The sequence below is a fragment of the Panthera leo genome, chromosome A2 (assembly GCF_018350215.1).
Source record: "Panthera leo isolate Ple1 chromosome A2, P.leo_Ple1_pat1.1, whole genome shotgun sequence".
Taxonomy (NCBI): domain Eukaryota; kingdom Metazoa; phylum Chordata; class Mammalia; order Carnivora; family Felidae; genus Panthera; species Panthera leo.
Window position 1 is genome coordinate 93,949,324 of NC_056680.1, and position 17,409 is coordinate 93,966,732.

The 17,409-nt window shown below is 38.4% G+C and overlaps 1 long non-coding RNA gene across 5 annotated transcripts in view; it reads left to right on the forward strand.

The window, feature by feature from the left end:
- LOC122207382 overlaps nt 1-17,409 on the forward strand; it is a 301,136-nt gene that overhangs the window by 19,402 nt on the left and 264,325 nt on the right. For 4 of the 5 annotated variants that reach the window (XR_006196807.1, XR_006196811.1, XR_006196809.1 and 1 more), the window contains exon 4: nt 6,009-6,096. This is a non-coding gene — a long non-coding RNA (uncharacterized LOC122207382). Of the gene's footprint in view, nt 1-5,462; nt 5,549-6,008; nt 6,097-17,409 lie in introns of all 5 variants that reach the window. The other variant, XR_006196817.1, reaches the window with a different exon arrangement.

The window sequence follows — 17,409 nt, forward strand, 5'->3', positions numbered from 1 at the left end:
GTGGTGAATAATTTTTTTAACGTATTGTTGGATCCAGTTGGCTAATATCTTGTTGAGGATTTTTGCATCCATGTTCATCAGAGAAATTGGTCTATAGTTCTCCTTTTTAGTGGGGTCTCTGTCTGGCTTTGGAATCAAGGTAATGCTGGCCTCACAGAAAGAGTTTGGAAGTTTTCCTTCCATTTCTATTTTTGGGGACAGCTTCAAGAGAATAGGTGTTAATTCTTCCTTAAATGTTTGGTAAAATTCCCCTGGAAAGCCATTTGGCCCTGGACTCTTGTTTTTTGGCAAATTTTTGATTACTAATTCGATTTCTTTACTGGTTATGGGTCTGTTCAAATTTTCTGTTTCTTCCTGTTTCAGTTTTTGTAGTGTATATGTTTGTAGGAATTTGTCCATGTCTTCCAGATTGCCCATTTTATTGGCACATAGTTTCTCATAATATTCTCTTATTATTTTTTTATTTCTGCTGTGTTAATTGTGATCTCTCCTCTTTCATTCTTGATTTTATTTATTTGGGTCCTTTCCTTTTTCTTTTTGATCAAACTGGCTAATGGCTTATCAGTTTTGTTAATTCTTTCAAAGAACAAGTTTCTGGTTTCATTGATCTGTTCTACTGTTTTTTTTGGTTTCAATAGCATTAGTTTCTGCTCTAATCCTTATTACTTCCTGTCTTCTGCTGGTTTGGGGTTTTATTTGCTGTTGTTTTTCCAGCTATTTAAGGCATGAGGTTAGGTTGTGTATCTGAGATCTTTCTTCCTTCTTTAGGAAGGCCTGGATTGCTATCTACTTTCCTCTTATGACTGCCTTTGCTGCATCCCAGAGGTTTGGGGTTGTGGTGTTACCATTTTTATTGGCTTCCATATACTCTTTAATTTCCTCTTTAACTTCTTGGTTGACCCATTCATTCGTTAGTAGGATGTTCTTCAGTCTCCAAGTATTTGTTACCTTTCCAAATTTTTTCTTGTGGTTGATCTCGAGTTCATAGTGTTGTGGTCTGAAAATATGCACGGTGTGATCTCAGTCTTTTTGTACTTGCTGAGGGCTGATTGGTGTCCCAGTATGTGGTCTATTCTGGAGAATGTTCCATGTGCACTGGAGAAGAATGTATATTTCACTGCTTTAGGATGAAATGTTCTGAATATATCTGTTAAGTGCATCTGGTCCAGTGTGTCATTCAAAGCCATTGTTTCCTTGTTGATTTTTTGATTAGGTGATCTGTCCATTGCTGTGAGTGGGGTGTTGAAGTCTCCTACTATTATGGTATTATTATCAGTTAGTTTCTTTATGTTTGTGATTAATTGATTTATATATTTGGGTGCTTTCACATTTGGCAAATAAATGTTTACAATTGTTAGGTCTTCTTGGTGAGTAGATCCCTTAATTATTATATAATGCCCTTCATCATCTCTTGATACAGTCTTTGTTTTAAAGTCTAGATTATCTGATATAAGTATGGCTATTCCAGCTTTCTTTTGGAGACCATTAGCATGATAGAGGGTTCTCCATCCCCTTACTTTCAATCTGAAGGTGTCTTTAGGTCTAAAGTGGGTCTCTTGTGAACAGAATATAGATGGATCTCGGTTTTTTTGGATAAAAAATGAGATCCCTATGCCTGTTACCCTATGCCTTTTGATTGGAGCATTGAGTCCATTGGTGTTTAGAGTGAGAACTGAAAGGTACGAATTTATTGCCATTATGTTGCTTGTAGAGTTGGAGTTTCTGGTGGTGTTCTCTGGTCCTTTCTAATCTTTGTTGCTTTTGGTATTTATTTATTTATTTACTTTTTTTTTCATCTTTTGTCCCCTCAGAGAGTCCCCCTTAAAATTTCTTGCAGGGCTGGTTTAGTGGTCACAAACTCCTTTAATTTTTGTTTGTCTGGGAAACTTTTTATCTCTCCTTCTATTTTGAATGACAGTCTTGCTGGATAAAGAATTCTTGGCTGCATATTTTTCTGATTCGGCACAGTGAATATATTCTGCCACTCCTTTCTGGCCTGCCAAGTTTCTGTGGGTAGGTCTGCTGCAAACCTGATCTGTCTTCCCTTGTAGGTTAAGGACTTTTTTTTTCCCTGGCTGCTTTCACGATTCTCTCCTTGCCTGAGTATTTTATGAATTTGACTATGATATACCTTGTTGATGGTCAGTTTTTGTGGAATCTAATGGGAGTCCTCTGTGCTTCCTGGATTTTGATGTCTGTGTCTTTCCCAGGTTAGGAAAGTTTTCCGCTATGATTGGCTCACATAACCCTTCTACCCCTAAATCTCTCTCTTCCTCTTCTGGGACCCCTATGATTCTGATGTTGAGTCACTGATTTCTCTAATTCTTAAGTCATTCTCTTTTGCCTTAATCTCCCTCTTTTTTTCTGCTTCATTATTCTCTATAAGTTTGTCCTCAATATCACTGATTCTCTGTTCTCCCTCACTGTCCTTGCCACTGCCACATCCATTCGAGATTTCAGCTCACTTATAGCATTTTTTATTTCATCCTTACTAGCTTTTACTTGTTTTATCTCTGCAGAAAGGGATTCTAATCTATTTTTGACTCCAGCTAGTATTCTTAAATTCTGGTCAGACATCATGCTTGTATCTGTGTTGGTTAAATCCCTGGCTGTCATTTCTTCATGCTCTTTCTTTTGGGGTGAATTCCTTTGTTTTGTCATTTTGAAGGGAGAAAAGGAATTGATGAAGTAGAAAAATTAAAATTAAAAAAATAAAAATTAAAAAATTAAAAACAGACACACACACAAAATCAAAATCAAATAAATCATCCTAAATCCTAGGTGTGTTTTGGTCTGGGTGTTGAAAGTGGCTTGATAGGGGCGCCTGGGTGGCTCCGTCGGTTAAGCGTCCGACTTCAGCTCAGGTCACGATCTCGCGGTCCGTGAGTTCGAGCCCCGCGTCAGGCTCTGGGCTGATGGCTCAGAGCCTGGAGCCTGCTTCCGATTCTGTGTCTCCCTCTCTCTCTGCCCCTCCCCCATTCATGCTCTGTCTCTCTCTGTCCCAAAAATAAATAAACGTTAAAAAAAAAAAAAAAATTTTAAGAAAGTGGCTTGATAGATTACAGAAAAAAGGGGGGAAAAAAAGAAATCATTTGAAAGTTTGAAAAAATGAATACACTGAAGTAGACTACAATGAAATGATGGAAGTGAAATAGAATTTGAAAAACTTACACAAAAGTAAAAAATATAGTAGAAAAAAATTAAAAATATTTTTATAAAAATTGAAAATAAAAATGAATTTTTTCTCTTTCTGTATTCAAGAAAAAAAAGAAATGAAAGACAGGGAAAAAAGAAAGAAAGAAGAAAATTGAATAAATGGACCAGCTAACAGACTGAAATACGACTGAAATTACTTCGTTTTCCCCTAGAAGTCAAATTATGAAGGGCTTTGTAGTCCATAAACTAAGCAGGTGGTGAGTCTTCTTTTCTTGAAGAGCAAGGTTGGCCCAGTTGGGCAGGGCTTAGTGTAACGGCTCTGTTCTCCACTAGATGGCGCTGCTAGCCTGCTGGGGTGGATTGTTGTGGCACTTGTAGGTGCGCATACGCATGTGCGGGAGCGGTGAAAATGTTGTCTCCCAGCTACTCAGTCTCTAGTATCGGAACTCTGCTCTCCCCAGTCAGCAATCATGTACCCATCTTTCGTCTTCAGCTTCTGTCCACTCCCCACTTCCACATTGTCCGTAACCAAGTCCGAGGCAGCACCTCCCTCCTGAGTTTTGTCTCAGATGTGGCTGTCTTCCCCAGCCCCCAACTTCTGAGGGACTGTGGCTTTGACCTAATAAGCCCCTCTACAGAGGGTCTCACAGAGCAATGGGTGGGTGCCAGCTGCACCCAGGAACACTTGAGGGACCGTGCTACTGCCAGTGCCCAAAGACTGAGGCTAGGTGCCAGCCCACCCCAGAAAAAGTTCGCGAGACAGTGTAGCACTAGTGCCTCAGGGATTATGGAAAATCACAACACACATCTGGTACCAAGCTTCACCCCACAATGACCTTGTACCAGCACCAGCGAGTGTAGCCATTCTCTGGGGTCTGCTCTACCAAGTGTCCTTCCAGCAGTGGAACTGCTTCTCCCTGTGTGGTCTGAGAACTTCCTGGACCCCACTCTCCTCCTGGGGATTCACCAGAGCACCGCTAGGTATCGAGCTGCAGAGTTTCAGACTCTGCATTCTTCCTGTTTACAGTCTTAATGGAATTTAAACCCTCTCCTTTCTCCTTTCTCCCGTTTTAGTTCAGTCCCTGTGACTGTTTCCAATTTTCCACTTTCTCTCCAGCTGTTTTTGGGGAGGGGTGCTTTTCCCATATTCTCCCCAACGCCCCCCCCCCCCCAGTCTCTGTCCTCCCTCCCCATGCAAAAGCAGCTCCCTGCCCTCCGAGTCTTCTCTCTCCCCAAGGTCACCTCTCTTCACCATGTAGGTCCTGAATTCTGTGGTTCAGGTTGTGCAGATGTTGTGTTAATCCTCCAATCAGTTTTCTAGGTGTGCAGGATGGTTTACTGTTGGTCTGGCTGTATTTCATGGACTCGAGACACACAAAAAACTTCCATGCTGTTCCACCATCATGGCTCCTCCCCCACTTTTTTCTTTATATATTTTGGAAGTACTTGATTTTGATTAAAAGAGTATTTCATAATTATATTTCCCTTCATATTTAAATTTCATATTAAAATCAAGATAAAAAAATGAAATTGATCACCTATCCCCATTGCATCTCCTACTTTGAATGGCTGGCTCCATTTTATTCTTCACATGTTGGTGTAAAAGCAATCTGTCTGTCTCTGAAGCAGGGTATTCCTTTTATTTTTCTTTGTGGTAACTTTTACTTCCACTTTGTAGTATATATTATGTTTTTAGTCATGTTTATTTTAATAATTTATCTTGCATAGGGCTAGGCATGTAGTTACTGAGGTATTTGGTGAATGGATGACTAGATGAATGCATGAGTGAATGAAAATGACCAGATTGAAATTGCCATCTTACTCTCTTGCACAAACTATGACATTGAAATCCCAGGTATGAATTCATCTTTGCTCTATTTTGCTGAATACTTTTAGTACTAAAGAAAGTACAACACTGACAGCCAACATTATGGACTCCATCTGGCTGTTGAAAAAACCCACTGAGTTAAAGCAGGGTTCACTTTGGGTCAGAGATGCCATTTTCCTGTCCTAACTCCATTATCTTACACACCAACACTCACCCTTTCCTTCTTCCCCTGAAAAGCAACATAATGAAGATAAATAGGCATTTTACAGACAGGTAATCTCATGATAACAGATCCCTGTTATTTACACCAGCAAAACCATTTCAATGGCCAAGACTTGCCTGCACCCACTAGGGTTAGATTCTGTAGGTCCATGATCTGTAAAGGTGTAGGGTTCGTTAGTGCCTTGAGAATAGCTGTGCAGGACTGCTGGGGATCAGATTACAGGATCTCATTAACTCATTCTCCTTGTCTGCTTAGACAGCCTTTTCTTAGGACCAAGAGCTATTATTTCAACTTTTTTGATACCAAGAGGGCCAGAGGCTGAGGATTTTCTTTTACTTCTGGTCAGTATCATTTTAAAGTGTATGCTAAGGAAATAACATTTATTGCAAATGTTGCTATAAAATATAGAATCGATTCATATCTCTGAGCAACTAGTCTTTGCTTAAACCTTTCTATTTATCTAGTTAAGAATTACCCAACTTAAATCTTTGCTAATCTGCAATAGTCTGTTAAATATAAAGAAATCAATAAACTCCAAGGAAATTTTATTGTTTTATGTTGCCTTTTTAAAAATTTTTGGCTTATCTGATGAATGAAAATGACGTGAGCATTATTAAAAGCATGTGGATCTACTTAGGGTTCACTCAGTGCAACAGACTTAGAAAGTAGGTCAGGATTTTACTTTCAAAGTATTAATTACAAGGGCATACTGGTCTTCTGCAGGAGTCTGCTATGGACAAGTGAAGGGTGATTGGAGAGTGTTCTAGGACAAGGGGAAAATATATGTGTCTCTTTCTTCAGGAAGAGAAAACATGGAGGGATCAAGAAATAAAAAGAAAGTCATGTGCTGAAGAATATGAGGGAAGAGTGGAGTTAGAAGAGGAGCAAGGTAAGTAGAGCCCAGATTATGGATGGCTTTATAGAGTATGTTAAGGATATGGCTCTTTAACCCCAAAGCAAAAGATGGCTTTTGAATGGCTTTAACCACACATGAAGGTAGGAAGGTAAGAATGTGGTCAGATTTATTTTTTGAAAAGATACATAGACTGGATGTCAGGGATTAGTAAAAGTGAGGTTGAGATGCTATTGCATTGATCCATGGTGAGAAATCATGGTAGTCTGGATTGGTATATTGATATATTGACTGTATAGATAAAGGAGAATGGAAATGAAAGGATTGAGGATGCATTTAAAACATAAAAGTCTGTATTACTTGTTAATGAATTGGGTATGTGGTACAAGGAAGGAGGAAGTGTCAAGAATGACTTCCACATAGCTTTTAAGCAACTGGATAAATAGCAATGCCATTCATTGAGAAAAGCACATGTGAAAGTAAAGATAATGCATTTAGGCTTACACATAATACACCTTAGATCCAAGAGAAGATGTGGCATAAGCAGATATCCATTTAGGACTCAGAGGAGAGGTCTATTAGCACTGGAAATTCAGGTCATCGGAAGGGATGAGATGGCCTAGCAGAAGAGTAAAACATGAAAAAAAGAGGGTCTGACACTGACCTCTAGCCAACTCTAACATTTAGTGATTGGAGGAGAATAAGTTGGCAACAAAGCTGATTAACAGCAGCCAGAGAGGTACAGGAAAACCTGAAGAGTGGGTAAGGGGAGGAGGGGACTAGAAGCCAAGGGAAGAGGGTGTTTCAAGATGGATAGAGTGATCACTGGTAAAGGGGTGGGGGTTAATGCTGCTGAGTACCAAATAGGATGAGAGCTAAAATTTTTCTGATGAATTTAGCAGTATCATGGTCACAGGTAACTCTAGAAAGAGCCATTTTGTTAGAGTGGGAACAAAGGCCATCCAATGAAATGGATCGTTAATGGAATATGAGGAAATGTGAGGATATAGAGTTTTGACAAATTTCATTATGAAGAAAAAAGGGAGGGATGGTGGATGAAAGGAAAACAACATTAAATAGGAATTCTTTTATTATTATTAAATAGGAGAGGCCAGAGGATATTTAAATATTTGTGGCAATAATACAATTGAGAGGTAGGGATTGAATAAACAGGAAAGAAAAAAGTTCACTTGTATTGTCTTAGGATATATGCTGTTGCCCGTACCATCCTGTACTAATTGTAGACTCCCCCTGTACCTTTCTTCTTGGCTATTAGCTAAGACTCCAGAAAGGAGTCCCTCTATCTACCTTGCATTAGCCTCCAAGTTCAGCCTCCTGAACCAGAAAGGCCAAGCCTCTTGCTGATCCTTCAAACTTCAGTGGGCTTTTGTTCCCTGAGTTCAGTTCAGTTCAGTGCTTCCCCTTTGCTCCATGACCACAGGCACATCCAGTGCCTTAGCCACAGATCTTGGGACCTCTTTCTTCATGAGAGCTCCAGGCTCTTCACTTGCTTAAGAAGGGAAATGAAAGAAATAAATACTAAACTCACAAAATGTCAGTGCTTGGCTATTCATCAGTTCAGTGACTGAAAATATTTGCCCTGTATCATAGTAAGGTCCCATGACCAATCGCTTAATTACATCTTAAAGAACACCCAACTTCAAGGGCAACTTGCAATTATAAGTCAGATGTACACTCTTGAGATTCCACCTCAAGCCACGGTCCTTCCTATGTATGCTTCATGGGTTTTCCTCTCAGACCTCTTTCTAGCTTGGTTTCCATTAAATTCAGTATGGCTGTCATTCCCCACAGAAATCTAATCCCATCTGTTTTACGTTTATTTCTGGACCTTTTAATGTCCTAACTTACATCTTTGGAGAAAATATTGAAAGCTGAAAGTAGTAGATAAAGATTTATGTTCACGAAACAAGCTGTCAGCACAGATGTATGATATAATTTTTACCAAAAGTTCAATATTACCTTAATGTGTATTCAGGGAAAAAGCTATAAATATAATGTTAACTCTAAATGGGATCATAAAGCAACTGAATATTTTCATAGCTATTTACCCAGAGATTGGTTTGAAGCAGTTTTACACCATTATTTCTGATTCTTCTGTGTTTACTTTTAGCCTTTTATAATGAAAGGAAGAGAGAAAGGGAGGAAGGGAAGAGTAAAGGATTCTGCTTCACTTTTCCCCCTAAAAAGCTAACAAGCACATAGGCATCTGTTTTAAAAGTCCAGAGTCCTGTGATATTTCCTTTGGTTTCATCTCTGCTCACCTCATGCTAAGAGGTAGCACAATACAGTGTTATGATCATGGATTTTGGAGACAGCTAGATCTGGGCTCAAATACCAGCTTCATTGTTCACCATGTATGAGACCTTGGACAATTTTCTAAATCTTTGAGCCTCAGTTTCTTCATGAAGTACTTAACAATATGAACCTTGCTGGGTCACTGTGAGGATCACATAGGATTAAGTGGCAAAGTGAATTACATATCAATAAATGGCAGCTATTGTTGCAAAATGGACTGAGACCTAACACATGTGTGCTGGTCTATTTCCTTCATGAAAGAAGAGCCTAATTGGAGTGAGAGCCACCTGCAGATGGAGCCATTCATAATAAATGGAGTCATTCATACTTAAGTTGTGACTCTCCTATTGGTGGGGCCAAATGCTCCTTAGCATGATGATGTCAGCATTACATGAAATATGCTTTCTTCATATGAGATAGTCTGTGAGGCCTTTGGGGTGGAGTTGGAGGGAGTGTGTGGTGAGTGAAAATGAATGCTTGCATTGATGAATATGCTTGCTTCTTAGAGCCAGAGGAAGTCGGCTGGTAAGGAAATTGAATCAAGACACTTTCTCTCTCTTCATTGGGTAAATTCAGATCATGCTTCTTTCTCTTTGGAGTCTCCAAAGCCTGAAAAGCTTGATTTTATTACACCAGAAAGAACAGAGGGGAGGAAACTCCGGTGAAGATTCATGAAGGGTGGATGTGGACACTGGACTAGGGGTCTAGAAGGAGCTATAAGACAACAGGAGAGGAAATTGGGGAAAGTGAAAAGGGGTTAGAAAAGAGGGATAATCCATGTGGAGTACACCTTCCTTCTGAAGATCAGTCTGTAAGTGCCCATCACACCCTTTTGCGGTAGTAGGGAAACAATACTGTTTGTATCACCTGGTGTTTCCAGGTGATACTGCTCATTGAGAACTTCCTGACCTTTTCTAAAAGGAATGTGCATTCTTTCATTAAATTCTGGTGTTTGTATTTGGTCTGGGGAAGCCTAGCTAGGCAGGGAGTGTTTTAAGACAAGAAAGGTCATGATTTCCCAATCACTCTGTAAGGGGTTTCCTGGCCACCCCACCAAATACACATGTGCCCACACATTGATGATCTCTACAGGGAGACCATAAGCCCTTATGGCTGAGACTACTTCACCAAGCAGGATGGAATTTCCTTATTTCCTCCCACAGCCCATTGTAAGAGAGACAAGAATGGGCTCTATCAGTCAACAGTTATATGTCTAGAGTTCTTCCTTGGTGTGCTTTGTAAACCTTTCCATCCTACAAAGTCTAACATTCCAGCTATGCTATTTGGCATGGCTATACTCTTCCTGCTCACCTTCACTTCCCACTCCCAGCAGCCTGCCTTCTTTAATCCCAAACCTTGGTGAATTTTCTCATTTCCACGCAAGACCCCCTGCTTTTTCCAGTGGTTGTTAGCCAGGTGCTGATCTGCATTAAGTTACCACATTTCAACAAAGCACACAGATACCTAATGTATTCCTATTTCTTCTCATCCTTCCCCTGGGAAGAGATTTGGGGATCAGTAATGATTCATGGTGTGTGTGTTTATCTTGTTTAATATATTTATATTTGTGTTTATATTTATATATACACTATCCATGTAGAAATGGAGACCAAAGTAGCAGGGAATAGACTACAGCAGTGAGTATTGAGAAAATGTGAGAGAGGGAAAGAGAAGAGATTTTTAGAGATTTTTAGGCAGTTGATGTATTGATGTAGTCTTTAAAGTGATGAATGGCAAAGAGAAATTTTAAATTATTTGGGTATGTGATACACTGTTTAAGTCCCATGCCACTCATTCAAGAATGCCTTCAGAGGTCATCCACAGAACTCTTCTATGTCTCCTAGAATTGCATTTGAGTTTTTGTTTGGTTGTATTAGAGTAGAATCCGTCCTCAAGAGGGTTCTTCCATATTTGTGTTAAAGTTAGGTACAGGCCAGGATAGCTGGGTCAGAGGTCAAAATAAATTAAGGACCAAAGGACAATGATGAAAATAATTCACGACCAAGGCCCAGAAAAGAGTGATGTAAGGGGGCTTGGAACCCTCCAGTGGCCAGACTGCATGTGGGTTAAAGATCCTAACTACTAAATGGGGGAAAGCATGGTGCCTGACAGCCCTTCTAGATCTATAGTTTGCTGTAAATCCCTCAAATTGTTAGCACCAATCCTGGATTTATTTTAGTAATCCATCTTCTGGATCAGAGACTTCACCAGGACTGATCCTAAATCATAATCAGGAGTGTGAGGCCAACATTTTCAGCTTCCTTTTAGACACCCCACTTGGTGGCCTTTCTCAGACTCAGCATATCCAGAACTGAACCTTTTGAAATCCTCTGTAGGTTTAGTTTAGATCACCAGTCACCTAGGTAACTGGGAAGGAAACACTGATTTCCTCCTCTCCCTCATTCTCTACCTCGAAGACCATCAGGTGAGTTGTTCCTACTCCCTAAAGCTCACTGTATAATACCCTTTTCTCTTGAGCATATCTCCCTTATTTCAGATCCTCACCATTGGCTTCCTAATTAGCTTTTCAACTGTAATCATCCATTATGTATTTCACCACCTTCCCTGTCAGCAGAATGATCTTTCTAAAATATTTTGATGGCTTTCATAGTCCCATGTTCTTTCACATCTTCAAGCTATGACTTCTACCCAGAATGTCCTTTCCTCACCTTGTCTGCCTGCAAGATTTGGCTCAGATACTTTCTCTGAATCCTTCCTTGATTCCTTTCTATTAAAGTCAGTTTCTGTCTCGTCATTAATCCCACAACATTTTGACCATGAGGTGGTACAGGTCAAGGACTGTATCTTATTTTCCTTAAGTTAATATTTATTAAGTGATTAAGTTTTATGCTATATCTGAGACACTGTGGATTTGTTTCTACATGGTAATAAGTTATTAAGATTATTAAAAACTAAACAAAGAGCAAGCTAGGAATAGAAAGATGCTTTCTTAACCTGATAGACTAAAAACTGAAAAAAGCCTATACCTGGGGCAATTAAATGCCCAACTCTTGATTTCAGCTCAGGTCATGATCTCATGGTTGTGAGATCGAGCCTTGTGTGGGACTCTGCATAAGATCTTTCTCTCTTCCCTTGCCCCTCCCATGCTCTTTTGCACACACTCTCTTAAATAGATAGATAGATAGATAGATAGATAGATAGATAGATAGATAAATGCCTATAACTAACATTACGCTTACAGGTTAAATATTGAATGCTTTCCCTTTGAGGTCAAGAATAAGACAAGGGTGTATATACTATTACCATTTCTCTTCAGTATTTTATTTGACGTTTGGTCAGTGCTACAGTGAAAGAAAAAGAAGCCATAATGGTATATGTAAAAATATATTAAGCTGTATGTTAGAGATTAATGTACCTTATACACTACATATGTTTTTATCATATATATATATATATATATATAGCTTAACCCTAAACTAAAAAGAAGTAATGGAGTTATCTTCAAATATTAACTTCATTATTCTTTTTGAACTGGGCTTGTATCTATAGTTTAACCTCCAGTCAGGTATTTATACTTCCTGTTATCAGGATTGCTCACTATAGCTTCCAGTACAGTATGTGGCAGTGCCAGAAACAGGGCAGTTGGGCTGATTCCTTGTAGAGAGAGACTGGTAAAAAAGCTGTTTTTCTCCTCATAATTTCCTTCTAAGACAAGTGTTTTTCTCTCTCTTTTTCCAGTTAAGATAATTTGCATACCATAAAGTTCACCCTTTTAAAGTGTAGTGTACAGTAGGGTTTTTTAAATTTTTTTTAATGTTTATTTATTTTTGAGAGAGAGAAACAGAGTGAGAGCAGGGGAGGGGCATAGAGAGAGGGAGACACAGAATCCAAAGCAGGCTGCAGGCTCTGAGCACAGAGCCCGATGCAGGGCTTGAACTCACAAGCTGTGAGATCATGACCTGAGCTGAAGTTGGACTGTCAACCAACTGAGCCGCCCAGGCACCCCTAGTGTACAGTAGTTTCAAATACGTTCACAAGGTTGTGAAACTATCACCACTGTCTAATCCCAGAACATTTCATCACCTTGAAAAGTGGTGCTGTACCCACTAGCAGTCCTCCCCATCCTCCACTCACCCACCCAGCCCCTTGAAAGCACTAAGCTATTTTCTGTGTCTCTCAATTTGCCTATTCTCACATCTAATGTAAATGAAATTATACAATCTGTGGCCTTTTATGAAAGAACTGATTTTAAAGAAAAATTAATAATATTGTTAAGTGGAGTTTGTAACAGATATAGAAGTTAAAGGAATGACAATAATAGCCTCAAGGTCTGGGGTGGGAGTACAGCAGACAGAATGTGGTCTCACAAAGATTTCCACATCCTAATATCTGGAACTTGTGAATATGTTATATTGTATAGCAAAAAAGAATGAAGGTCACAGATGGAATTGAAATAGGGAGATCATCCCGGATTATTTGAATAGATTCAATCTAATCCTATAAACTCTTAAAAGTGAGGCAGAATAATGGGTCAGAGAAATATGATGGGAAATGATCTCAACTCGCTGGTGGTTGCTGGCTTTGAAGACAAAGGAAGATGGCTGTAAGCCGAGGAATTGAGCCTCTAGAAAAGAACAATCCTCAGTGTACAGTGAGTGAGAAAATGAGAATCTTGATCCTACAACATCAAGTAACTGAGTTCTGCCAGCACCCTGAATGAGTAGGTAATTGGTTCTCCCCCAGAGCCCTGAGAAAGAAACAGAGCCTTGCCAACTCGTTGGTTTTAGCTCAGTGAGATCTATGTCAGAATTCTGGCTTTACAGAACTAGAAGATAATAAATTTGCATTGCTTTACCCTCAAAACTTGTGGCAAATTATTATGGCAGTAGTAGAAAACTAATACCAAGTGTTGGAGAGAATATGTAGCAACTGGAATTCTTACAGTTTCTAGTGGGAGTGTAAAATGGTACAACCCCTTTAGAAAACAGTGTGACAAGGGACACCTGGGTGGCTCAGTCAGTTGAGTGTCTGACTTCACCTCAGGTTATGATCTAATAGTTTGTGGGTTCGAGCCCTGTGTTGTGCTCTGTGCTGACAGCTCAGAGCCTGGAGCCTCCTTCAGATTCTGTGACTTCCTCTCTCTCTCTGCCCCTCCCACACTCACACTCTGTTTCTTTCTCCCTCAAGAATAAATAAACATTAAAAATTTTTTTTTTAAAAATGTGACAATTTTTTATATAGTTAAATATAAACTTAACATGTGACTCAGTAAGTCAACTCTTGAGCATTTACCCAGAAAAGAAAACATGTCCATAGAAAGTCTTTTACATGAGTGTTCATAGCAGTTTTATTTATAATAACCCCAAACTAAAAACAACTTAAAAATCCTTCTACAGATAAATGGGTATTTATATATTTTGGTATACTCATACAAAGAAATATTACTTAACAATAAAAAGGAAGAATTATTAATACAAGCAACAACACGGATGAATCTCAAAAACATTTAAGTAAAAGAAGGCAGACAAAAGAACACATACTGCATTTTCCTCACCCCACTCCATTTAGATAAAGATATAAAACAAGTGAAACTAAAATCTGTAGTAATAGAGTTAGGGTTCCTATGGCAGGAGGTAGAGTAGAATTGACTGCAAAGGGGCATAAGGAAACTTTGTGGGGTGCTGGAAATGTTCCATATCTTGATTAGGGAGGTGATTACATAGTTATATACAATAAAACAAAACTCATCAAACTGCATATTAAAATGTATACATTTTATTGTATGTAAATTTACAGAGTTGATAATAAAGTTAAACATGCTAGGTGATATTACACATGACATAAAAACTTGGCTGCACATATAGACAGACAGAGGTATTAATCTTAACTCTGACATTAACTAAGCTATATTACCTAGAACAACACACTTCTCTGAACTCCCATATTCCCATCTATAAAGTAATGGGTTAGACCAAATTGGAGGTTCCCAACCCTGGCTGCACATTAGCGTCACCTGGAAAGCTTTTAAAACGTACTGATAATCGGGTTACATGCCCAAAGATTGTCATTTTAATTGTTCTTGATGTTGGGCTCAAGTGCTGGCATTTTTTTCTTACAGAAACTTCTTAACTGATTCTAACATGTATTGGTGTGAGAATCAGAGCTTTAGAAAATTTATAGAAGGAGAAGTATGCAATTTTATCTACATGGCAATTGGTCTCCAGTCTCTAAGAATAGCATTATTGATTATTAGACTATGACTTAGAAATTGCAAAAATGTTGGAAAAGATGCCTAGAAAGATATAATACGTGACATGCATATTGCCAAAATACCAAATGGAGAGTCATTTGAAGAATATATATTCGATAACCAGTCCCAGCTTTCTCCATCATTATCCCAGACTAAAATGCATATAAAAGATACATTACCTGGTTTATAGAAAGTACCTTATAAGATAATCAGAATATACTTCAATTTTCAAATTTTGAATTTGTACTAGTTCAAATTTCCATTTTTATATATAATTTTATACAATTAACTGGTAGGAAGTGCTTTCTTGATGGGCTGTTCAAGAGACAGTTTAATTTCTAGGCTCATAAAATGAGGCATCTATAGAAGAACCTTCTATGCTGGTTCTTAGTGAATCATCCAAGAAGACTCATGAGTTTCTCTAACATTTTGAAGCTAGTCAACAGGGAGATCCAATTTAGTAATTCAAAGAATGATTCTTCTCTTTGTGGATTTTCCAGCTGCCCTGTCTCACTTCTTTCTTTGATTGTTTGACTACCATTTGTCTATTTCTCCATTGGAAGAGAAACTTGGACACTTGCGAGAAACCATGTCCTAGTTAAATCTGTATATTTGGCAAATAGCTCCATTTGTGGGAAAAAATGGAAATGGTGTTTTAAACAGTGGTTTTTAGAATTATCCTAAAATCATCTATAACAAGCTATCCACATCTTGATGCTATTGATGTATGTTGGGTGGGGGAGGGGGGAGATAGGTTTATGGTAAACAGTAGACTCTTTTCAGCAGTTCAAACCTGAAACATGGGACTAATTCTATTTTTAAAAGTTTCTATTTTCCAGAGGAGTTTTTTTGTTGTTGTTACATTTAATTTGCTACCTCTTAGTCATGGAGTAGTTGTGAGTACAAGTCAATGTCAGTCTTTTAGAAATTATCCCAGTGGGGGCAATTGGGGTCTTGGGAAAGAAAACCCACACTGGTACAATAACATATGGTCTAACAAATTCACAACTGAGTGACTTTTCTTGCAGCTGTGGTTCAAATTATAGGCATTTCAGATGCTTAATGGTGACTTTAATTTACTGTGAGGAAGTGTATGCTGAGCATCTGGAAGGACATGATTTTACTTTAATCATTTTGATTTAGGTGACAGTAATTACAAGTATCATCATGGTCTGTGGAGAAAACATTGGTTTGACTGTTACCTGCCAGGACTTGTTTCCATCCTCCATATTGGCATTTCTTTTCTTGCACCAAGAGGGTTAAATCACCAAAAAAGCGGGGTGGTTAAATTACCATTTCTGAAAGTTCTTTTTCTCCTTAAGTGCCTGGCATGAGCATGGATTCATAATAATTCAAATTAGTGAATTTACTTAGCCCAACTGATAACACGTTAAAAGATTAAGAATAGTGGTATTTAAGGTGCCTTAAAAAAAGCAGTGTTCATCTGTCCTGGAAATTTTATAGCTAAATAGTGTAGTAACTGGAAAGTCCTTGGTGTAACATAAATTATTTCTGTCTCTGATTATGCAGGTAGTTTTGTGAAAAACTCCGCTAGGTAGCCTGCCAAGAAGGCATTAAGTGTGGAATGGGGCAAATGCCTTGCTCTTAAACTCTTAGGTTATTCTATTTCCTGTTTTAAAGGCATAGAATTAGAAAGATTAGAATAATCATTTAACTCTAAATCTAAAGAAGAGATTTAAACTCAAGATCAAAATATCTCACAACCAGAAAAATCTTCAAATTAGAGGGAAGATCCAGGAGATATGAATAAACATACTTCAATATGGAGACATAATTAAGCATCCATGGCACATGGTAGGTAGTCAGAATAAATGAGAATCCCAACCAATCAGTATTTTGTAGAAGTTGTTTGTATAACAGTTCCTATAGTTAAAAGCATCTTACAAAAAAAAAAAAAAAGAGCTCCTTAATGGTTTAAAAAATAGGTAAAATTCCCTAGAGATAGTTCTCTATTTGAAAGAACCAACTCTGTTGCTCTGCCAGTATAACTTTATATTTCTGGGCTGAGTCTCATTCTTCAATTGTAATACGAAGACCATAACATATCTTCTTTCTGTCTCATCAGATTGTGGTGAAGATCAGATGAGCAAATAGAAATGCTTCATAAATTAAAGAGAGTTGAAAAATGCAGTGTTTTCCATATTATCTTATTTATATTTTCCCATAAAAGATTCTTCCTTTTCCTCTGTCCTCTACTATGTACATGCTGATAAAGGTATTTGAGATCGAGACACTGTATTTCTTCTGGACCTTATAAATAACAATGCTTTTGGTCATGGGGTCATTCAGAGAGGCTGTACCCAATTATTTCAGAGATGATCAAGCTGAGTCCTGTTCATTTGGGATTGTTTTCTCTAAGGTTATCTGCTTGGAAGCAATTTCTCTTCTTGTTAGTAGCTCCTTTCAAGGAGAGATAGCAGATATTAAAGGACACAATGTCATGTTTTTTTAGGGTTAAAAGGAGCATTGGAGACTCCAGCGCAGAACCTCTTGTTATTCCTAAGAATAAGGTCCAATAGAGCAAAGTTCTTTGGCTATAAATACATCTGCCTACAGCAATGCTAGATGTTCCCCATGTCTCTCCCTGTCTGGTGCTGTTATTATTATTCTAGTGTAATTAATTTGACCAGTAAAAATTATTTTGGCATACAGGGGTTTAAGGTCTTAATATAGGGATAATCATTTTCCCTGCCCTTCCTATCTGCTTCTTTGCCTTGGCATTTGAGAAGTCACAATGGTTGAGAAGTCCCAGAGCCTGTAGTGAAGATACTTAAAGCTAGGGACACTTTGTATCTTTTTTA